Source organism: Anser brachyrhynchus, assembly GCF_964034855.1.
Source record: "Anser brachyrhynchus genome assembly, chromosome: 2".
NCBI classification, from domain to species: domain Eukaryota; kingdom Metazoa; phylum Chordata; class Aves; order Anseriformes; family Anatidae; genus Anser; species Anser brachyrhynchus.
Window position 1 is genome coordinate 81,846,252 of NC_137695.1, and position 24,562 is coordinate 81,870,813.

Below are 24,562 nucleotides of genomic sequence, written 5' to 3' on the forward strand. Positions count from 1 at the left end.
AAATGCCCTCTCTTAGCTTTGCAAATGAATAATCCAATCACTCAGCCAATAAATTGCTGCATTTGGCTAGCAGTCTGTGAAAACGGCTTAATTGCAGTCCTGCTGCCAGCTTTTAGAACTCTAAATTAGCCTGCTTGCCGGCCCCCTCGCAGCCAGCTACCTGGGAACTAGCAAGCAGCACTGCCCAGGAGGAGGGGATCTGCCCGCCCTGCTGGGGAGATGCTGCTGCGCCTCTGTCACCCTCTCTGAATTGCAGAGGGGAGGCTAGGAGCAGTGAAATGTAACCCTGTGGGTAACAAAGCGAAGTATAAAACAACTTCTTGTGCCTTCTGGTCCTGAATTGGTTTGTGGTCATCTTTCCTCCAGATGCAAGAAGGGAAAGTAGAGGAAGGTGGGCACTAATAGGCTTGATTTTTAAAGTCCTCCTTCAGTGTCTTCGCGGCAGTGTTTCAGCTCCATCCAGTGAGTATCCCCTGTTCAGCTTAGATTTTTGCAGCTGGGAGCATCACAAAATACCCATTTTAGAAGTGCAATTGTGCTTGTGGGTTTCTTTTTCTCAGACACTTTGTGAGATCCCATTTAGTAAACGCTCATTTGCGGAGCGCATCTTCGCTCCCAGGAGTGAAGTCTGACAGGCGCTCACGCTGCTGGTAGGCCAGACCTCTAACCCTGTGCTCAAATCACCTAGTGAGCATGCTATTAGAGAAAAAAAACAATACTTCCAACTCAGGCAGGATGGTGGCAGTGCACGGAGATGGCACAGGATGGAGCCTGGTTTCTGGACACAGGGAACAATAGGCCTTATTGTGCAGTGTCGGAGAGGGTGTGCCCAGGAGAGGATGTTCTCCTCTCCTGGGGAGGGTGACACCAGCCCTGCCTGATGCTGACGCAGCATCGGTTGTCAGTCAGCTCTTTCAGAAGTGCTGGCTTCAGCTTCCCGATACGAGCAAGGTGTGACAAGCAAGTTTGTCTTGACACAGGTTGCAGGGTGCAAGTGGGGAGTTGAGTATGTGTAAGCGAACATCGGTTCTAAAGTGGAAGTTCAGAGGGGAATAAGAGACTTTCATGGTATGCAAAAAAGGGCTGGGCCCATGTACCAGAATCAAATGCTAGGAAGTCATTAAGAGATGTCCGTCATTCTGTGCTTTGGTAAGGTGTCAGGATGATAAGGAGGACACAGAGACAAAAGGACTTGCCAAACAGGAAAAGGACACTTGACCCAACAAGTCTGCGCTTTGTGAGACCCGCTTTCCTGCTTTGTCATACTCCTTACTAACGAGTACATATTCTTCAGCATCCACTGGTTGCCCTCGCTATAGCTCCACCTTATTTGTGTGCCCAGACATTTTCTGCTGAAATAGTTTTGTCCACTGTCTTCTCTCCATCTTTGTTGGTCTGTTTTGGGAACACGATTTCTGGATTTTAAATTCAGCTCATTATATGCTTGTCCATTTTGGGACGGTGTGTAAACGGAGGTTCTTCAGGAATGCTCATGCAATTGCTGTTGAGTCCACACATGAAAACAGGGATGTATCAAATACAGAGTACAATGTGCCCTTCAAATAGCACTGCAGATAGAGAGTGATAGAGATGTTTATCTGAAATTATCTGGTCTGCCCTAGGCAACCTATTTTTCCCTTGGGCTTTCTTCCGCTGCCCCCATCTTGCCTTGCATTTAACATGCTCCTTACTCAGTTCCCATGGAAGCCTGTAAGGCTGTGAAAGCCGCTCCAGCACAAGCAGGGGTCGAAGCACCAAATGGGAATCACATTTGTGCGATTCCAAAAGGCCAGACCAAAACCTAATCCATTGCCAGAAAGCGAGGAAAAGCAATGAGAGATCTGAAATGGACTGACAGCGTGTGTCCCCTCCTGCTACCCTCACTGAGATCGCTGAAGGCAAGGACGCCTCAGGTTGACATTTTTGCAAGAGGCTTAGCCAGATCGGTTAATGGGAATTCTGCTGTTGAATCCTGGCTGACACACAAAATCCAGTGCTCAGGTTCTCGTGTCTTACTTGGAAATGTTTCTGTCTGTCTCTCTGAAATTTAACATGGTATTCTGAAAAGTGAAAATAAATAACATTTAATCTTGTATACAGTCAGTTCTGACAGTGCCAATACATTCATTTGAAAACACATTTGTTTTCTTCAGTCAGTGATCCCTGGGGTCAAGGCCTCCCATTGAAAAGCTTAGCTGTACTGAAGAAGAAACCTTGAAATGTGAGACTGTCTGCTGGTCAAACTAAGTAGACTCTGAATGCCTTGACTCTAAATCTCTTCACTCTGCTTTTTGACTGCTTTGGGGCCCCCTGATATTTACTGGCCTTGGGAATTGTTTCTGCTAATGCTTCTAATGCCTGTCTCTCTCCTTCAATTCTTGTGCCTTGCTAACAACAAACCTATTGCTATCATTTCTGTTGGCTAGTATCCTATCAGTATCCTTTTTGACCCTTCTTTTAAATTGTGTTTGGAGACTGTAACCTGCTGCATGGATTGTAGAAAAACGATTACTTCTGCCTTTCTTAAAATCAACAATTTTCACAAGAGCTTCATTACAAGCTTGCTTTTTATACTGAAATTGATACAGCAATAAAGATGTTTTCGTGCATTTTGCAGTCTTTTTTAGCACGTGGCTGGTAAGGTTGTATGTTACATTCATTTGCTGCTCTAGGTATGAAAAGATAAGTTTCCACTGCAGTTTACTCACCTATAAAATTTAGATCCTTCAGAAATGATATCACTAGTCTTTTCTATTATTGCTACAATCAGAGTGTTCAAACTGCAGGTAGGCAACTTAGTCTATACTTGGATTTGAATAATCCACTTGGTTTAAAAAAAAATAATTTTAAATTTATTTTAAGAATTCAAAACAAAATTATGTGAGCCATCTCATTCAGTTGGAAACAAGCAACCCTGCAGCAGAGGATATTGGAACCACCACATCTCTCAGACCCTGAAGTGGGGTAATTTTTATAGAATTTGGGCCTGTCTTTAATTTTCTTATCTTTCAGCAAGATATTAACTCGCTGTCATTTTTTGAATCTTATTTACATATATTAGAAAAAATGGAATAATCCTAAAATTAACAACAGAACAATGGTATCTGAAGAAATCAAGTGAGATAGTCAAGCAGGTGTTTCCCTCCAAGAGTTCCACAATCATTGCTTCTAATCAAGTTAAATATGTTTAGGTGTTTGAGTAAAATTGCTTCTAGTATTTTTGCATGGCAGATATTAAGCTAACAGTTCTTATTGGTGTTTGCATCATTTCATTGCGCTTTCTTGCAACAATGAAAATCAACCTCAGGTCTCATTGGTCTGACCTGTCACCAGAGAACTTAAGATGTGTATTTCTCAGTTAAGAATTTAATAAATTCTATCTTAATATTTTTTTTAAAGAAAAAAAATGGAGGGGGGAAACATTTCAGCCATATGGAAGTGTTGTGTATGTTACAGGGAATCCTTCTGTTTCATCCCACCTGTTTATGTAGGTGTCCTACAGCTTTCCTAGAGTAGGAGCTGCAGGTTGAATTCATGCATCGCATTTGTTATGGGCTGGCATGGCTGTAACTCTGAGGATGTACATACATCAATGCAAATTTCCTTCCCTTATGCAAGCCCTAGAACCTCTGTCACAATGCGATGCTAATGTTTAAGCACACATATGGCGTCTTACTATTCTTCTTCAAAGGAAAAAGGGTATGCTAACTTCTTCCTTTTGTTATATGCCTTAAGCAATTAAGCATTTTTCTCCCAGTCCTTTCTAACACTGATATAAATGAAACTCCATGCCATAGTTAGCAGAAAAATTCACAGCAGCACAGTGTCCAAGGATACTTTGTCCTCCTGGAATTATTTCTCTCAAGTTGCTCTAACTTCTAAGAAGTTCCATATCCCTCTGCACCAGCTTGCTTACTTTTCAAAGGATTGCTTGTCATATCTAAATATCTACAGAAATATATGAAAAAAGAAATTTGCCAGGTTTTCTACATGTTGCTTACACTAAACTTTACATCTTTACTTAACTACGTGTGGCCTCAGTTGCCCTTTTTCTTCGTTGGAATTAAGCAGGATGGCTTTAAATTTCAGTCTCTTCAGATGTTTTTTAAAAATTCAGCTCTATGTTTCCCATGTTTCATAGGATTCCAGTAAAAAATTCCTTGGGGCATATCACATTCTCCCAAAGTCAGCTTTCTTAAAGTCAAAAACATTTGTGAATTCCTCTAAGTGTTCCTGCCGTAAAGACCATTTAGACTCAAATGAAACCATGATCACAAAAGCCTGACTGCCCTGTGCTTCCACTTTAGTTTCCATGCAAGCTTCGTTTCCCACTCTTAAGTTCAGAGCAGTCTGTGCTTGTAAACTGTTTAGATGTCTGTATGAGGAAACACGTGCTTCCCTTCCTCAAGGATCTTTATGCTCATCAATGTCAATATGTGACCTGTATTAATAGTCACGAAAATGAAATGAGAGCATTCAAGGAAGAGTAATCTTCAGATAGTTTTCCTGTCTATTTTCCTCACTGGCAGCCAGGTGAAGAAGTTGCAAGTTGTCTTAACTCTGGCAGTCTTCTCCTGTCTGTGTTGTTGTTTTTTTTTTTTATTTTTTTTATTGTTTTGAAAACATATGTCAACATCTGAAAAATACTGCTTTGGTAAATGATTGCCTCTGTTGTCCTTAATTCTCCTCCAAGCTGGCTTTGCTGCTGTGTCAGCCAAAATATTTATATCATTTCTTGCTTAAGACTCAACATTACCTCTGCATTCCTTTGCCACCCTCTTCCTTTTCTTTGTTTCTCCTGCTAGTAAAACCTGCAGTAGATTTTTTTCATTTTAGTTACAGGCCTTACGTATCAGGCGTTTCAGAAGTGTCTCTGAAAACATACGTGTCAAATTCAGCCAAGTAAAATAACGAATAATAATAACTTGTCACTGTGTGCCATCTACAAGGCACTGAGCACTTAACGCGTTTTAAACGTTTCTCTACGAACATGTGGAAGAGGTAAAAAGCAGTGTCAGCGCGTTTCAGCTCGTGAAACACGTGTATGGCAGAGCAGAGGGACTGCGCTGCGTGAGGGAGGCCGTGAGGTGGTGGAGCGAGGAGGAGGAGGAGGAGGGCCGAGGGCACTGCGCTCTGCGCAGGAGCCACCGTTCCTCCACAGGTAGCACTCCGCTTTTTTGTCTCATGCTGGCTTTGCTTGTGTTAGCAGTTCCTTGAAAGATAGGAAGACCATTTTTACTCACAGGTTTTCCCCTCTCAGGTTTGAGGTCATTAAACCTGGGAATCTTCAGCAGGTTCGTGTCTAGCCTGTCTCACTGTCCTGTTTAATCCTCCTCACAGACTTGGCAGGAGCCCTAGCTTACCTCCTTTTTTATGGGAGCAGCTACCTAATATGTACCCCTCCAACACTCCCACACACATTTCTGACTTTTCGCTTCATAACTAGCTCATTACATCAGTATTAGACAGCCGCATCCAGTAAAGGAATCCCTCTGGACACTGCTGTTTGGAGTCCTCATATGCTGTGCTTTACTCAGTTGCTTCTCTTTGCGTCATCCTGCTCCTCCTCTGCTGTGCCTCCAACAAAATATGTCTCTGGCAACTTCTGCAACTGGCTCTGTTCCCCCTCTTCCTTCACCACCTCTTTCCCTGCTGTCATTCCTGAGGTTTTGAAGCCAGCCATGTGTCATCTGTGACCTTCACATCTTCACTGATCTTCCTGAGAACATCAGCCTGTCTCTCTGAGCCTGCTTTCTGATCCCCTAATACCACAACTATCCAACAAGAGTAGCCAGAGGAAGAGGATGTCCCAGCCTCCTGGGGTGTAAGTTGGAGTGGCTTTGCATCCTGACTGTTGCACCATATGTTCATTTACAAGATCCGTAGTTTTTTTCTTCAGAAATTTTGGACTGGCTGAAGAAATCTACGACTAACTTTGGGCAAAGCTATTTTCCACTGGGAGTAGGTAAAGAGATTGAAAGCCCATTGAAAAGATCATGTAAAGATAAAGCTGTCATCCAAGCAGAAGGGTTGGTGATTTTAATTCATTGCTCATTTTTCTAAATGATGCTGACACGTAGCAATTAGTGGCAATCTTGGATGTGACAGACCCATGCTCAACTCCTGAAAACAGATTTTTAAATTAAACTTAGGTGACTGGAGGATTAAGAGTGAGGGAGAGGTGAATGAGGACAGAAGGCTGTTTAGCTCCGTAATTAGGCCCTGATTCAGCCAAGCATCCAAGCAAGTGCTTCACTTCAAGGGCATGAATACTTAATAGGGACAGTTTCCATACTCGGAGCTATGGGCATGCTTACGTGCATTGCTGCATCTTAATGTGAAGCAAAGCAATTCGTCTGTGATGGGAACTAGATGGTCAGCCCAAACTCTCGTGGGAACTCAGGAGGTGCCAGCTCACTATTCTTGTTTGCCTGCCCCATTGTATGTGAGCACAGTACCCAGGAGAGGAGATGCTGAAATACAGTTTTTTTATCCAGGTTGTCTTAGGATGGTTTTGCAGGCAAGAAGGGATTAGACCAAGTTCATGCAGTCTTTAGTTTTCATCAGCCGCTCCTGTAGTGACATTTCCTGTCCGTAATTCTTCTCCACCTTCCTGGCGGTAAGAAGTCTTACTGCCACCTCTTCACTTATTCATGTTTATTCATGCACAGAAAGCCTCTCTTTATCTCACCTCTTATCCCTTTGCCTCCCCCTTCTCTTGGCATGCCATTTGGCCTCCTCCTCCCGCCTGTTATCTCTGTCTGTTGTCTCGCCTTGTTTTCTTATCACCGCCTGTCCCTTGCCTGTCCCACACAAACACTCCTTGTGCTCCAGCAGCTGTGGTGGGAAATGCAAAGCCCCTGCAGGGAGGTCACAAGTGTGGGAGAAAGCCTGGAATGGGCAAAAGCCACAACTGAAGTCCAGGCACAGGCAGCACCAAAGACACATTCATCACAACTGCCAAGTGTTGCTTCCCACCAAGAGTTCCCACTACCTACAGCCTTTTACCTACAGCCTTTCTCCATTTCCTGCATGAGATCAGGTGTTCAAAAGAGCTGAACTATGGTTCAGACCACATTTTGGAGTGCCCAGTGACTTGGGTGAGACTGGAGACCTGGTGGTGTGCTCAGCGAGAAGCTGTTCCCACCAGGGCTTTCCAAAGACCTCGATGTCAGAGGTGGTTGAGGTCACTTACTGACCTGACTGCTTATTCACGTTCAAAAGTGTGAGCATTTCTGAAGATCTGTCTCCCTTTTGGAGGCTGTTTCTTTTATTTTACAGTGGAGTTTTAAAAGCAAAAGTCAAGCAGTATGTTAATAATACTGTTCATTGTGACTGTGGTTCCCACCATGTTATAACCTCTTAAGTATGCTGTGCCAACACAACATTTGCTATGGTTTTAGAGTGGCAGCACAGAACCATAAATGACATGATTTATATGACAATAAAAGTGGCTTTTGAATACTGAGGATATGAGACAGAGGTGAGGTTTTCTTCAGCAAATCTGGATTAAACTCCTCTCTCTCTAATTTCTCCAGTGTTTTTAAGAGCTTGCCTGACTGCTGCTGTATTTTATTTTATGGGTGAGTGGGTGCATAAGGGAAGAAGACAGCCACAGGCTGTTAGTGTGTTTCATCTGAGAAACCAGAAGATGGTTTTAGTGCAGTTTTAAAAGCAGCTTCTGCTGAGTTTGGGTCAGCAGATGCCTTGACATCAGCCTTTTCAATATTGAGTCAGTGGCTTGCTGGGGTACAGCTGTCCCTAGACTGGATATGCTGTGGCACCTAATATACTTCCTGTTTGAAAGATGGTACTTCAAGCTACCAATTCTCAAAATCACGTCCCTCCTCCTACATGTATAAGTGTTATTTTCTTGTTGCTGATGCTGTTATCAGAGTGAGTGCAGTTGTCCCTCTGAGGGACACCCCAGGGCAGCGAGAAAGGGCCATATCGACAAAGCCGAGGAGAAATGCATAAACACACAGCCGGTTCTGAGGAAGGAGGAGGGTTTGGGGGTTGTTCTCCAAGAGCTTTCATTTCATATTTTTCAAGTGTTTCACAGTCCAGAAATGACAGTAGGTTTCTTTCACTTTCTTGTTCTGTTTCTTTAGTTATTTCAAGTTTATTCCTCTAAAAAGTGTGGAAAGTTTTGACTTTACACTGGAGACGGAGAAATATTCAAGAAGCATTCTGTTCAGAAGAAAAAAAAAAAAGAGAGAGAGAGAGAGAGAGAGAGAGAGAGAGACCAAAACTGTTTTTTCACTTTTTCTAATGAAAACCTAATTTGCAAGGGGAGTACTTTTTTGGTGGTAATCAGGCTTGCTTTCAGATTGATCATAGAGGTCCTCTGTCTCCCCCAAAAAAATCCACAAGAAGTTTTTGTTCAGACTCATACCTTTATCCTTCACTATTAGCAATTTCTTTTGAAGAGGCAAATGGTTGAAAGGAAGTGGAGGTTTGGAACTGCTTGTTTGCAAAATAAACAAACCTTCACCCTTCCCCTCTTCCACTTTTAGAGTCATAATTTGTAAATTAACAACTTTGTGATGGAGGTACGATGAGGTGGGACCTTTGTTATTGTTTCCACCCTGTGATGATGATGCTGATTAGTGTTTAACCACCTTCCCTATCTTCATGTCTCGTCTTTGTATTCCACTATAAACCTGTAGTGATGATACTGGCCTTATCAAAACTTTAAGCATTTTACTTTAGTATTTTTAGTATCCTTAATACTTCCCTAGTGTTGCAGGAGAGCTTCTGTGGCTGAGTTGCAGGAGAAACTGAACCTTGTCGGTCTCAGCAACTTTTTTAAAGTTTGTTGTTGAATAAAACCATAGAAAATGATCTTTGTGGCACAAGCATCTATTGTACTTATCATGAACCAGGAAATGGATCTTCGTGCCCATCTTGGAAGCTCCCCAAACTGTCTGATGTCCCAGCTGGATGGGTGAAAGGGGAGACAGTATTTATCTGCAAGGCAGGAGAGACTTAAACATTAAAGAGCTTTATGCCTAGGATCAGCTGGAATTTTTGCTCATTCCTCACATATAGAGTCTGAGCTCACCAAAGCAGACAATATAAAAAATATTAACAGGATCCAAGAAGACATTAGTAATAGATTAAGAGTGTAGGCCTCCCTTGAAAGACTTTATTTCGTGATTTTTTTTTTCCCTTTCAGCCTGGAAAGTCTGAAGGTGAGTAGGTGAAGTCAATTTTAATAATTCACAGACAATAATACATCTATTCCTCACTTGACAGAGCTAGTGTTTAAACTATTAGCATTGCCTGGCATGACATAAAACAGGATCAGTCACTCATCCCTTTGAAACATCTAACCTGGCTTCATTTAAATGTCTTCCTTCCAGCCTTGCCAGTGCATTTTAATAAGAGCTCTCAGCTGACTTGTGACTTCAGAATTTATCTACTGGGCTGTGGTTAGGAATGGAGTACGACTGCACCATTCCTTGTCAGCTCTTTCTGTATGCAATGACACGGAAACCTCAGTGCTGCAGATAGCCATTGAAATTCAAAACAGACCACTTGACTGCTGAACAGAAATGTCTTTTTAAATCAGATTTTCTTTTTGGAACATTGTTCTGTAATTTTGGAAAATTCTTTTTTTTTTTTTTTATTCCTTCAGACTGCTGAACTGGTACTACTCTGCAGTCATGCTTCATATCGAATAGCTGTAAGGGGAAAGGTGGATTAACGATAATGAAAACAAAAAATGTGTTTTAAAATAGGATGTCTGCCTGTTTTTTTTTACTGTAATCTGTGACAAGTTCATGTTTATAATTCACTACATCTGTTACTGAGTTAGTGCTTTGCAGACCTTAGTTTTACAAATTTCCAGATTGGGTGACTAGGAGTTGAATTGCTTTTGTTTTTATTTTTTCTTCTGATTGACCCATAAAATACTACACTTCCACCTTCTGATTTAGAAAGCAAAAACATATATATTAAAGCTTCTTTACAATAACAAAGACTTCTGACTAAAGCAATTGGCTCCCACTGTAGTTTTCCCTTAGATAACAGTTGTAAATTCCCAAACCTCTAATCTTTGGCAGCATTTCCCCCCTTGATCCTAGTTTCTGTTTCCATGTGTTGGGGGAGATTAAAAAGTTGGTTGTGAAGGTGAAATTGGAAACAGAAGAAATGTGAGGTTTTAGTAAAAGCGCAGGTGAGTGATATGACCAAGTTTGTTCTGTGCACTGTTTTCTTAACTATGAAACAAAGCCTACCGGGGCCTTTTCTTATACTGCAGTGTCACCACTGATCACATGTTGTGACATTCACTTCTCACTCTAAACAATTCTTCTGTAGTGCTAATCCTATATGGTTACCACCATCTTTTATCCCGCACATAGTTGGCTTAAAGGGCTTGCAGATGAGTACCCAAGGTAATATTTAGGTGTTTTTCCTGACCTTTCCTTCTCTGTCTCCTCCCCAAGGTGCTTATTGGTATTATCTCTGCATTTCACATATTTGTCAGAGGCCTTCTGCAAGGCTTCTAAGCTTCAAATAAAAAACAAAATTAGTCTTGACTGAAGAAGTAGTGAATCCAGAAGAGCCAGACAGCTCAGGCACTGTAAACAAAAAGTTGGCATGATTAGAATCTGACTAGCCCTAAAGGTAAGCCACCCACCTGTGTAATAATTCAATAGCTGTGTGCCACAGTGAACGCAAGAGAAAGGTGGACATGGGAGTGAAAACAGAAACACAGGAAAGCACATTATTCACTACAGTGGAGATTCACGGCAGTGAAGACTTATGTGCACTTGAAGAACAGCCAAAGGGAGTTGGTGATGGATGATAGGCAGTTTGCGTGCCAGAATACTCACAAGAAGTATTCTTATTTTTGTCTTCTAGTATTAGTGACCACAATTAGTTCTACTTTGGCTTAGCTGCTGGATGGAGTTTTTTTTTTTTAAAAAAGATTTTATTAAGTTCTTAAATATGGCTTTGTGAAGGATTTCCTACTCCAGACTAATGCCTGGAACAATAATCTTTGATACTCTTGATAGCATAGCTTGCTATGACTGAGAATAGCCTGAATGCAGGCATCTACATCCAGCAGCCACTTCAGCTAGCGATTTGCTGGCAGAAGAAGCAGGTGTTGAGGCATGACTGCCAGGAGGGAACTTCTGGGAGAAACCATCCATGTGCACAGCTTTGAGAGGTGGCAGCTGATGTGCTTGCAGAGTTTTTTCTCAGGATCAGCATTTATGTGCCAGAATTCATCGAATGGGTATTTTGTACCTTGACATATGGACTGGAAAGTTTTGCGACAGCACTGGAAGAATGCAGCTGCCATTCATATATCTGGGTATAAGTTATCAGGGCTTTGAGCTGGGAGGGATGTGACAAAGTGGTTGGAGTCACCGTTGCTTTTGGCAGGGTCTGTCAAGGCTTGTCCCATCTGTGGCGGTAAGAGTAAAGGGTTTGCTGCAGGGGTATGCCCTGTGGTCAGAGAAGTTTAATCAACAACTAATTTTCCACGCACCAATGAATGCCAGTGACTGCTGGAGACAGAAGCTAAATACGTTAGAAGTAAATGCATCCTTGATTTGTGTGTCAGCTTTCCCCTCGTTGCTGACTGCTTTTTTTTTCTTCTGTAAAGCCTGAGGAAGTTGGGTTGTCCCTCAGGCCTCCCGGTGCTGTTTTTTTAATTGCCAAGAACTCAGCTTGACACTGCTTGCAGTTGCCTATGAGCAGAACTTAACAAGACATAGTACAGCCAGCGTGCCCTCAAACATTTGGTGACGTGAAGACTTTCTCAGGGGTCATGTGTAGCCTAGCAAAGACAGTTCAAGACATTGGCATGCTCCAGAAAATATATCATACCTGTGTCTCTTTTCCAAAAGCCTTGAGGATGTTGTTGAAACAGGGGAATGAACTTTTTATCAAGTTTCTATACAGAAAAATGTTAATTTTGGATCAGGATTCAGAGTGAATGAATATCCAGTTGTTGTTTTTTTTTTATGTTTCCCTTTCAATCATTGTTATCAACTGGCTAAATTTTGATCTTCTCAAAATCAGTACCGTCTGAACATTTATGGTGATCTCTGCAGAGCAGCACCTTGAAAAAAGACATTCTGTTGCTATAAATTATTTTATTGTGAGCTGTAGATATATTAGAGAGGGAGATGGAAAAGGAAAGGGAGGTTTAGACTTTTCTGTAAGGATACCAATTTGAACTGTAATACGAATGGGAAGAGATGACTTGACAATGCACTGGTGGAGGTAAACAGACTCATTTCTGTGGAAGGGGTGTTGACAAGCAGTGATTTTTGGGAAGCCTCCAGACAGAGTCCAGACACCGACTTTGGGGATTTAGGCAATATAAAAATGATTATTAAAAAAAAAAAAGAAAAAAGACATTTACATCAGCTGTGCCTTTTTTTCTTTTTTTTCACAGACTCTTGTTCTATTAAACATTTCCAGAAACACTTGTACAGTTAAGGCTAGCACTGTGAAAAGAACTAATATACTTTTTTTGATAGACTCTTCCTGTGTTGCTTTTGTTTCTTCAAATTGAATGTGTTTCAGACACAAGTTTACGTTTAGGCTGCTTCAAAAAAAAAAAAAAAAAAAAAAGAATATATAAAGCCTTGAGCATGATAGAACTGTAGAATTCACATAGACCCGAACTAAAATGGTCACATTGAAGATCATGGTGGTAAGTGACCTTGCACATTCACATGGCCTTAAGCATAGATATAGAGATGGCCTCCTCCAAAGCTGAGTTCCAGGCATGCTGATAAAATCATTTGCTCATGTCCCAAATATTGTCTGTTCTCATCCCCCTAATTCATTGTAGTTTGGCCTAATAAGATGATGACACATTAGAGAGGGGTGCTTACAATTGTGTTCTGCTGTTTTGCTGCTTCTTTTTTCCTCCTCCACAAAGCATCCCATTGATTGCTGATTCAAAGCAAGCAGATTCCTCACTATGTACCCTCAAATCCCTCCTGAAAATTCTTCTCTTTGATGCCCACAGAAATCATTATACTACTGATACGCTGTGACGTACTGTATATTGTGATGACCACTTTTGTTTTATGGTGTTGTCTCCTCTTACTACCCTATATCTCTGTTTATTTTGTTCCTCATTTCACATGTTGAGGGTATGCTGAGTAAAGGAAGCAAGCAAGGTAAATTAGCTCATGTGAAACCCTGTTTTTGTCACAGTAGCAGTAAGGCTTCATGTTGCTGGCTAATTCAGCCATGTGCAGCGTGACCTCAGATTATGAGCTTTTGTGCAGAAAAAGTTGTTTTTGTCCACGTTTGCAGCAGTTAGAGCAGGAAGATCCTTACTGATGGCAGAGGTTTTTAGAGACAAACTGTAATAATCACTGTGATTTCTTTGCTTAGTTGAGAGGAATGTCTGCAGGAACCTGCTTATTACACCTATTAAGGTTCAGACCCATAAATGCAGACTTCCATCTTCATGAAAAGCTGAAGTAAGCAAACCTGGTTCACTGGCTGGGTAACAGGACAGCTTTTCAGAGTCTTTAGACCCAAGGAGCTCATGGTCTTACTGGAAACTCCTTGGATACTATCTTTAAGCGTTTTGCAGTATTTTTATTAGTACTTTCCACTCCTTGGTGGATCAATGGAAGCCTGTTCTGAAATTTTAAGCCCTTCTTTCTTTGCATTGGAGTTTCAAATTAATGGTCTGCAACTGTAAACTCACATATTTGCACTGACACATTTTTATTGAGGTCTCATGTGCCTGCAGTTTAAGGAAGATCCAAAGAAAATGAAAGTATCTGACATAGGGCCATGATCTCCTATCGCTATCAGCTCATTAGACAAATTTTACAAATATAATCAGGAAAAAAGAAATATGACATAGTGGCTTGTTGGCTATATCATACAAGTGTTATACTGGTAACTGTGTTGCTATAAATGTCAAACCAGTGTACATTTTTGGCAGTTGCAAAGAATCTTCACAAGTGTTCCTGGAGGCATACTTTTAAAAGGTGTATTTTATATTCAAAACAACAAAAATATTGTAGGATGTAAATGTTGTTTCATCTAGCCCTTACAAGAATTTTATGGCATCTGTTTTTTTCTCTTTCAGAAAGATGCAGCTGGTATCTAATAGATAGAAATAGATCTGTCCCATCTATTTTCTACTAAAAAAAAAAAAAAGTCAGAGTTAAGGGTCAGATAGTTTAATGTTACAGATTTGGTGCGTCCCCTGGGGTAAGTTATCTACACTTTCTGATGCTAAAGATTCAGAAAGTTTTGTGTGGAGAGTTTGGGAATGCATTTTCATTTACACTGTGACCTGGTTATATGTACCATCTCTACATCAAAATGTGCCTTATAGTGGAAGGTTGTTACTACTTGAGCAAAGGCTCATGTATCAGCTTAATTCTGCTTCTGGTGCATGTCATGTGCACAGTGTAGAGGTTTTTTGCAGGGCTGAGGCTTGTCTCCTGTCCTCTTTCCTCTCACCATGTGCTTGCACAGAGTATACGTCTCTATTGAGATACATTGTCTTGATGGTGATTTCTTTGCCTAGCTTTCTACCTTAACTCTCTGTACTGTGAACATCTCATCACCACCTTCCTATATGACCATTAGGCACTCCAATATTTTCCTTCTTCTTTCCTCACAATTGCCTGTTGTCCCTTAGTTCTGCTTTTTGAAATGTAGTCACTGCATTTTTACACAGGTTTCGGTGGGTTGGTTGGTTGCTTGCTTGCTTTTAAAGAAATCTGGGACCCTTTCCCCAGAACTCAAATTCCCCAAATCCAGCATTGCTCAATCCTTCCCTGACCAGTCCTTGTTCTTTCCCTATTTCTGCCTGCCCCTCTGATGAGTCTGCTGGGGTGAGTCCCACTGATCCCCAGCACCTACTGCTGCTCTCTGCTTGTGCTGCCCATCTAGCTGAACACACAAGCTTCTTCTCAGTCTTTCTGCAGAAACAAAACTATAGATAGGTCTTATTCTAGAAAATGCCTTTAAAAAGGACCCTCAAGAATCCCAACTCATGCTCACCAAGAACAAAAGCAAAAAAAAAAACCTCAGCCTGGAATTATTGTACATACAGAAAAGAAGGAGGCAGTCCAACATTTTTTGTCTTCCCCCCCCCCAGATATTGATAAGTGAAACAGAATTTCTTTTGGTGTTCACTCTTGATAAGACGCATGTGCCGCATGCATACATGTGCTTTCTCTCTCTTTCTTCTCTGTTTAAATCCCATTTAAACAGTGCTCAGATACTTCTGGGAGTTGTAATCCATGTGCAGCTCTGTCAGGAGGCAAACACCAGCTGGAGGGACGGCTCTGCAGGATGCTTTGCAACCGGTTGGGTTGCTGAGGAGTTATAAAAGAGGGGAAAAGCGGTTCACAAGGACTCAGCCAATGCCTTTTGGAAAGCATTTGTTACACTCTCTTATGAGCTACAAAATCTGTCTTGTACAGTTTCTTATGCGTAGTGAGGGGCAAGATTGCGAAACAGAAAATGACAGAACTTCACAGCCAAATTGGTACTTTCTCAGATTTGTTTGACAACTTATTGCATACAGCTTCAGAGTGGGCTGAGAGCACCTGTAAAAAACTGCTGTTTAGTGCGTAGATAAATAATCAAAATAATTTGTTCTTTATTGAAGTATTTTTCCCCTGCCAGAATCACCAACAATGTGAACATTTCTTGTTAGCTCTCTCTTTCTGATATGTGTTTCCATTACCCATCTCTAAAGTCCTTGTCTGGCTATATTTCCAGAAGGGTACTGAAGCAGCACAGATGTTTGGAAGTTTACCATTCTTCTAATTAAACACTGTATTAAGACACATTTATAGCTTTGCCGATTCGGAGCTCTAGGTTAACATTCCTGTACTCCGATACTAATTGAGTAGTTGCCCAGAGCATTATCCTAACACTTCTGTAAAACAAAGTGCTAGGGACTGTTAGCATAGAAAACCATAGAATTTTATACAAGAATTTTAATAGGGAGCACTATTAAAAATAAATACCTGTGTTTATGAGTATTGGTCATTATTGGTTAATGAGTGGAATGCTAAAAAGATGCTAAGCAGTTACAGCTTTAGCAACAGAGAAGATAAATGACAATAGATAATTTTATGTAGTGAATATATCATAGTTTCTTCCTGCACTGGATTCCTTGGTGTGCTGCTCAAAAATAACAAAGTAATGGGGAACTGTGTTGTAGCAGAACAGATGTAGGGAATGTTTGATGATGCTCTGAGTTACAGCATAGCTACAAGGATATTTGGGCTTTGGTATGTTTGAATTAAGTACACCCCATTATTTCCCCTTCCTGCTTGTAGCCATTTGCCAAGGAAGCGAGCTCAAAGGTTAGTGAAACGAGAGTCTTGGAAATGGAAGATGGGAAGAGGCAGCCTTACTGATAGTGGATGTCCTCTTAGGAAAGTGCATTGAACTGACACAATTGTAAGCTGTGGGATGTGAAACAAATCTCTTAACGTTTCAAATACAAAACAAATGGGGCCGTTGGTTCTTGAGATGGAGTTGCTTTTAATGTATTATGGTGCTGGCACATGTGATGGGCTGCAGTGCAGCATGCAGCGACCAAAGTGGACAAGTATGGAAATGACTGCAGTCCAGTTGAGACTGAAATGGTGGGCACGGTCTTCAGGGGAACCCCGGCCGCACTTGCATGGTGTCGCAAAGTTTGCGACAGGAATCCTACTGCTGGAAAGTGAATGCTCTCAGCAGAAGGCTTCAGACCCCACAGTCAGGGTTGTCAGCGGGGTGACTGCGAGGCAGAGGGGAATAGGAATTACAGTCTCCTTTCTTTTGTTAAGGCAAGTTCAAAAACTGCCCCCACACACTGTCCTGTCCTGTCCATTTGTAAACCTTTGCTACTGTCTTTCCCTCTGCTTTTTTCTAATGAAATGCTGTAATTAGAATGCTTATGAGTATCACTGTACAGCTGCTCTGAAGTGTTGGTATAAAGAAAAAAAAGAGAGTTTATAAAACTCTTCCCCTCTGTCTGACTACAACAGCGTTACAGCCCCAGTGCTATTCAGATTCTTCCGCTTACTTGTGTGAGCAACTGGAAGTCCACTTTGATGGAAAACAGCAAATCATTCCACATTTAATTTGCTCTCAAGCTCAGTCCCACATGAAGAGCTGGCAGTAATCATCCTAATATTAGAGTTGATGCTTAGAGGGACACTGGGCCACATAGCTGCAGACAGATCCCCAGGATCTTGAGTGCTGCTTCAGGGGGGATTTATGAGCTAGGCATCCCCTCCGAGGTTACTTGCAGAGGAAGCAAGGGGGCGGCTGGTGTCTTGGCCCTTAGGGTTGCAATGCTTGCCAGCAAAGCTGAAGCACTATGAAAAGGTCTGCAGTTCAACGGGGTTGTGGTATAAATACTCCCCTGCAGCTAGGATTGGTGGAAAGACAGAGACACTGAGGGAAGGCTTGCTTTAGCTGTAAATCTTCATCCTTGGGAAAATAAGTATTTTATTTCACCAGTCTTACCCTACTCAGAGGCTCGTGATATAAACATGTCAGAAGTGACCTTGGTTTTCCAAATCAGTTAATACTGACTGCTGGCACTGTAGACATGATAAAGGAAAGCAGTAGATTTACTGCAAGTAACCTTGCCCAAGCATGACTGGCTTCAGAAGTGGCTAAGGTGGCCACTAAGTGTTTTCTGTTGATCACCTTATTCAATTTCCCTTGCGTAAAATGCTGCTATTTTATTTAGGGGTGCGATGAGCTGAGAATAGCAAATCCTACCTACGTGACATGGAGAAGTACAAGTACAGATGACATGCAAAAGTACAAGTACAAATGAATCCGTGACAATTCTGACCTTGGGCTGGAGAAATGTGACATCTGTGCAAACAAGCAGAAGAGAGACATTGTACATCTTCAGAGTTAAATGGATTGAAGTTACTTACATTTTGAGGTGAAAAGGGATATTATTTCTCCAAAATAAAAGTGTTCCTTGGGAAAGCAAAACAATAATTACTGCTTCAGCCAGATTTTCAAAGCAAGAAGCTTTTAGTGCCTTCAAAGTTCTCTGTGTGTCCAGTCCTAAACTCTAGATCTAGGATTGATGTAACATCACATACATTACACTTGGCTTCTTAAACTTTTTTTTTTTTAATTTACTATGTTCTTTGCAACCTTGGAAGCATTTTAATTCTTACTTTACGTTTGTGCATTCACAGCTATCTCTGTGTGCGATGCAAACACTGGCTGTAAAATAAGCATGTAAAACACCTCCCTGCAATTAAGAAAGGAGGTGGTTTCCTCAGTGGAAATAATCTGCATTGGCCGTAGCAAGAGCTGCAATTCAATTCAAGCATCTCATTTAACACTTCAAATTGTCTTTGCATATATGGGCAAGAGTCCAACAGCATTAGGAAATCCTTGGTGGATAGTAATCTGGAACACAAAAAGCAGCAGTCATACTTCAACACAATTGATAGCCTCTACTTACTAGCAGTCTTCAGGCTAAATTATCATGGAGATGCAATTAACTGTCTTTACAGAGAGGGTGGGTCCTTCCGGATGTAGGAGAAGAGGTCACAGATGGGACAGTGTGGCTGTGTGGTTAAGCATAATTTGACTTGCTAGGAAAGAGGTCCAGACCCTGGGATCTTAGCCTTGACACACTGCAAAGTCAGACGTTAAGAAATGCCATAAACCAGCAGCCCACCATGTCTGCCACCAGACACGACCCATCCAGACTGCAAATTCAGGCTATTTTTTTCTTTCCCCTTATGTTTTGTGTCGAGCGAGTGGCTTTGATTGCATCTCTGACTCGCCCTGAGGAAAGGAACACAATCAAGTGGGTAGTCTTGAGTCTTTTAGACTCTATGCAGGGGAAATGGATTAAAATCTTTGCTCCAGGTATTTGTTGTGCTGAATTCCCTCTATGGCTCCTGAGTATTTTGTTATGCATTTCATGGGCCTCCTGAGCTTGACCTCAAGCTAAAAGCTCCAAAGTGCAGTGGAGTTTCATTATCAAAGCTGTGATTGGTGCCATGTTGAAAACGTGAAATAATCAAGTTAATAATTTGTTTGTTTGCTTTATCCCAGGACAAAGCAAATAGAGGGTGTCATTTCTTGCTGAGAAAACACACTTTCTTGGCACAGCTTCACATTGATGTTTCCAGCAGAATCTTCTCTCTTTTGAGTCTGTCTAGTGTAGAAAGAGTAGTGTTGGCTTCCCAGTTCAGTTCAAGATTTGACAATGCCCAAGGGAAGGGATGCGTCAGTTTTAAGGAATCCCCCACACCCCACAAAACTTGGAAATTTTACATTTATAACATCATGTCTGCCTTGAGGAGGCAAAATGTTGTTATCAGGATTAGCATTTAGCTGTTTTTTGTACTATTTTGTCTTTTCAGAAGAGTGTTTGACTAAAGTCAGCCCAACTACCACTCCGTGTAAATTCTCAGTATTATGTGGACAGAAGCATTTAAATATCATCTAGGCATAAATACGCAAGGTGCAATGACGTTTCGAAGAGGTCTGAGAGCTGAAACTGTAGCTGGTATTCATTGTTGTACTTTCCTTGATTTTTGTTGTTCTTCAGTGCAGTTTTAAAGGCAGGCATAAGGATTTGGGATACAGTTTTATTTTTACAACCTATTCAGAGTTTCTTTTCCTGGAGAATGTCCATAGGCTGAGAAAGATTCGTGAACCATGTTGTGAAACACTCCATCTCAGTTGCACCGATGTTAGTGCCAGTTGGTTTTATTGGATGGGCTCTCCTTGCAAGAGTTTAGACATCAATTTCTTTCATATATATTAATATATCATTTCCCTTATTATTTGATGCAGGGGAATCAGATTAGTGTATTTGGGATCCAAAGTAGGTGTGCGATGACAGAGATTGACATAGCTGCAGAGACTTTTACTTTCCATCCTTTCTGAAGCAGGTTCTGAGCACAGGAATCAGTCTGTCCCTGATTCCCTTTGCCCTTTATGTCCCAGGAGTACCTTCCTTCATTCCTGGCCTGCACAGATGAATGCTGAGCTGCACACTCCCACTGCATGTTCTGATTTCTCCTTAGGCCAGGCGTGCCCAAGGAAAAGGCAGTCCAAGGAGTGACACAAAGTCCCAAGCAGGACTGACATGGAGTCTCCGTGAAGGTGCAGTGCTCATATTCTGCAGAGATAAGGTTCTCCCGATGCTGGGTTGAGGACCAAGAAGAACTCGCAGAAAAGGGAAGATTCAACAAAAATCTTCCCCAGTGTCAAGAGAAGAAAGAAAAACAGAGAGCAGTAGGGTTTGTGCTTGTTTGGGTTAAAAGGAAGAGCTGGAATAGCTTTAACTCCACTCTTGTCCTTCAACAGCCATTGTAGAGTACATGATACAGGCGATAGAGACTTGCAGAGGTTAAAAGTGTTTCTGAAGGCAAGAAGGAGAGCAGTATTGCTATTATTTGATTCTAGAGGAACATATTCTCAGCATCCCTAGATGTAGAAAATTCCTTGAAAAATCCCAGTAGATTAATATTTTCCTGTCTGGTGAATCTGGCACAAAAACTAAGATCTGGGAATTAGGATCAGTTTTAAAATTTTACAGATCATGAGAAATCAAACCATAGGAATGTCACTAATTCATTTCATGAGGTGTTCATCTCTGCACTGCCAGGAGAATAACTGCTATATTTAACTAAGCAACAGCTCTTTAGCCAAAAACAGCGGATAGCCCCAACTCATTAGTTAGCTAAGCTTCATTTCTCACTCCCACTCCCTTCCATCATATCTCTGGTGGTGCAAAGCCTGTCGTAAAATTAAAAGTTGCCTCTCATATGGATTAGCTGTGCACACCAAAGGAGCAGCATTAAATGCCTGTCACACATTCTGCTTTTGTCACTAAGATTTATTAAAAGGGCAGACCATTTCCATCACTGCTAGCCCTTGCTGCTTTTATCCATTAATTTAATTAATATTCATATATTAATTTTAATTAATTCCCTTAAATGTGCTAATAATGTCAGATTTCCAGCTTTCAGACTGAAACAAGTTAATCAAGTCATCAATGTAAAATGACAGTATTTGAGAGGTATCCATCCACATTTTCAGCCTCGAGTGACATGCTGTGCAGGGGTCAGCAAGAACCTCAGCAATCAAAGTTAAGGCCATCCTCTGTTTGAATTGTGGTGTGCTGATAAATTCGGATCTGACTGAGGCAGATGGTGAGGGTTGTGTTTAATGCACCTCCAGCCTTTGGAAGGTACAACCAAACCAGCCTGCCTTTGAGTGCCATTTTTGCCACTGATCTTCCGCATATGTGTGCCGTTCATTTCTCCCATATCTTTGCCAGGATTTTAAAAACAATGTGGCCTTTCTCCTGGATGAACTGCAGGGATTGTAAGGGGCGAGGTGGCTCAGAACTGCAATTTACAGCTAAAAGACCCCTCTCCTCAGCACTGTGTGCGGCATGAGGTGGTAACATAAACAAACTGGAAAACCATGTGCAGTGAAGTTTTTGTCATAGTAGTTCACCTGTGTAGAATAATGGAGAAAAGCTGTTGTATGACAAGGTAGAAGAAAACAGATTCAGCCAGTGGACAGAAGGAAGGTATCTCTGCTGGTGCTCACCACCGAAATCCATGTTAGTCAAGGAGCTGCTTGAGGTTACAAACTCAGAAAGTCTGTCCCCAAATACTGTGAGGAAGTAATCTGCACCAGGCCAAGTTCAGATTTCAGAGGCCCCCAGAAACAAGGTCATAGACATAAAAATTCTGTTGAAAATATGAAGGGGCAGGAGTTTTTAGAATCAGGGATTTTCACGGGTGGTGAGGATCAGTGTGAAAACACAGGTGCACTCCCAGATATGGCAGCAGCCCTGTGTCTCAGTGCTCAGGCCAACACATATCCATTGAAGTGAGCATACTGTTCCAGGATGAAATAGGTGTTTGGGTAGATCGATGTCTCACTGAGCAGCTGGACTCCTCTCCTTTGCTTTTGTTGTTTTATAGCAGTGCATTTGATGCTGTTCATTTCACATGCTCTCAGATTATGTCTACCTCCTACTGAAATTATTATGCATATGTAGGTATTTGACCTACAAAAAAAAATTGCCATTTTTTTCATAGAAATGCTTCATGTGTTATTTACCCCTGAGGAATCCTAGTTACATTGCATATTGCAAAGTCAGAGGAACCTCAGCTGTTTTATAGACTTGTGTTGCATTTGTTCGTATTAAAGAACATTTGTTCACCATAACCTCTTCATTCTTTCATCAGTACCTTTCCGTGATATTTTCTTTTTTTTTTTTTTTGTTTCCTTCACAGCTTTTCTACATTTGCTGATCCTAGCAGAGAATTACTCTTGGTATATGAAGTTTCTCTTTCCAACAGGTTTGCTCGCATGGTTTCTTTGGCTCACTTCGTGATAGGTCTTAGAATCTGAGGCACTTAAAGGCTTTAACTTCCCTGCTTCCAACTTGTTTGTATCCACCTAAAACAGGACGTGATCAAACTCCACCTACTTCTCACTTTTCTGACTCACTGGTATATATTTACACATGAGTTTTTTGGTAGATTTAAAATAACAGCTTTTATTTACGTACATCCCGTCCTTCCCTTTTTCTGTGCCAAAATGATGCAATAGTAAGAATTGGCAGTTTTAAGATTTCCCTTGTACGAAGGCTTCTGGTTTGTTTGTGTCTTCTAAGCACCAGCATACATGCATTGTATGGATCCATTTAGTTTTCAGGTGAAACTAATTTGCTCTGGTAATCAGCAGATGTCACACAAATCTGAAGTACAACCCCTTCACAGCTGACAACTGTACATGCATGATTGCATATGTGCATTATTTTTATACAGGCACCCTGCTAATGAATTCTCATTTCCTAGCAAGGGCGTTTTATGCTTTTTTTACAGGAGCTTTATTATTGCTTTACCATGCACTAGGTAAGGGCTGGTCTCAGTCCACTAAAGTGTTTTTTTTAATGATCTGCAGAATTCATATCACTTTCTTTTTTCTTTGCCCTTGCTGAATGTGTCTGACCAAACTAATTTAAGTGAACCCCATTTACCAATATGATTGTCCCCTCAGGGAAATTCGGTAAATATTGCAATGCCTCAAGAAGTGGTGACAAATCACCATGCAACGTCTTCAGGGGCTGTCCTGCGTACTTCAGACACAGCTGATGGGTCATCCCAAAAAATGAAGTCTGTTGCTTTGGCTGCCGTAGGTCTGTGAGCCTTTCGGGCTTTATGACAGTCTCAGTACAGTTCACACGAGGCAGAGGAACGAACAGTACTAGCAAGAGTGGCCAGGATCGGCCAGGTGGGAGCCGCAGCGCTGCAACAGGAGCTGAGCCCAGCGTCCTCTGTGGGAGGGAGCCAGAGATTTCAGAGAGTGTTTGTGTCCATCTAGTTGCAGAGGAGGCAGGGGGCAGCTGCTGAAGTCCAATTCTGTATCTGCTTGGGCTCAGATTTACTAGTCTTTTCCCACCCGGGGACTATTTCCTCTCTGCAAAAGGATTTCTTACATATCATATTTATAAATGTGTATAAACACAATATGTGTATCAGCAGAGAGAGAGAGATATAAATGTATACATATGTGTGTGTGCCTATATATGTAAATATATGTATGTATAATACACACAAAACTTAAGTATACATTAACCAAGATAAGCTGTGTTTGCCAGTGCTTTAATCTCAGTGGGAGACTGTTATTGCTGGAGTCAGACTCTTGAGCACCAGCTGAGGATAGGAAACGAGATTCTGGCATGCAGGGTGTGGGAGGAATATCTCTTTGTCTACCCTCCTTATTTTGTTTCAGAGTACATACACAAATAACATTCACATGTGGCCGTGAGTGATGTAATGCATGCAACTGACTCCAGAAGAAGCTTTTCTTGCGAGCATGTATCATTTTATACTACTAGTAAATAATGCCTTGCCACTCCACAAGGTAATAGATGTCGTTTCAGATTGCAAAGTGCTTTTTCTGTGGGAAGCTGGAAATCTAGTTTCATTTCTGTCGCCTGTCTCTATATATAGAAAGAGCATAGGTTTGTATACGTATGTCTGTATATGTACATACAGAGGGAGATACATGAGACAGATTTCTTCTGGCTTGCCACACCTTTATATTTGAATCTGTTTTCGTTGCCTTTACCTTTCACTTAGAATAGCAGGAATCCTGTGGCACACAGATGCTCATGTGTGTAGCTGGATCGCCAGGTTCATTCTGTGATTTGCTGTATCAGGAGTCTGTGGCTGCAGGGAACCCAAAGCACTCAAAAGCCAGTTTCCTTGCAAACATGTTTGTGCTCCGGCAGAGTCCCCACAGCATAGACCCATGTCCAGTTGTTTAAATTAAATACCACAGAGGCAAAATTTGCCCGAATTGCCTGTGTACTGGGTGGGAGGTAGAATAATAGGAAAATGACAAATTTCTTCTGGCCCCAAGGGGAATATGGAGCCAGTGTTTGGAAAGTAATCAAAAAAAAAAAAAAAAAAAAACTGAAGCATCTGTTATTAAAATATATATAAAAATAAAGTCATACAAGGTTTGTACACATTGGCTCAAGAAACAATGGTTCAGATTTTCTCTGGCTCGTGGA

At 41.4% G+C, this 24,562-nt stretch overlaps 1 protein-coding gene and 1 long non-coding RNA gene across 4 annotated transcripts in view; both read left to right on the forward strand.

Moving 5' to 3' along the window:
- On the forward strand, positions 1-22,626 carry LOC308189351. Its single transcript, XR_013946314.1, has 2 exons — positions 1-20,021; positions 20,119-22,626. It is a non-coding gene; the product is annotated as an uncharacterized lncRNA (long non-coding RNA).
- GMDS (GDP-mannose 4,6-dehydratase) overlaps positions 1-24,562 on the forward strand; it is a 409,857-nt gene that overhangs the window by 337,930 nt on the left and 47,365 nt on the right. The window lies entirely within an intron of this gene.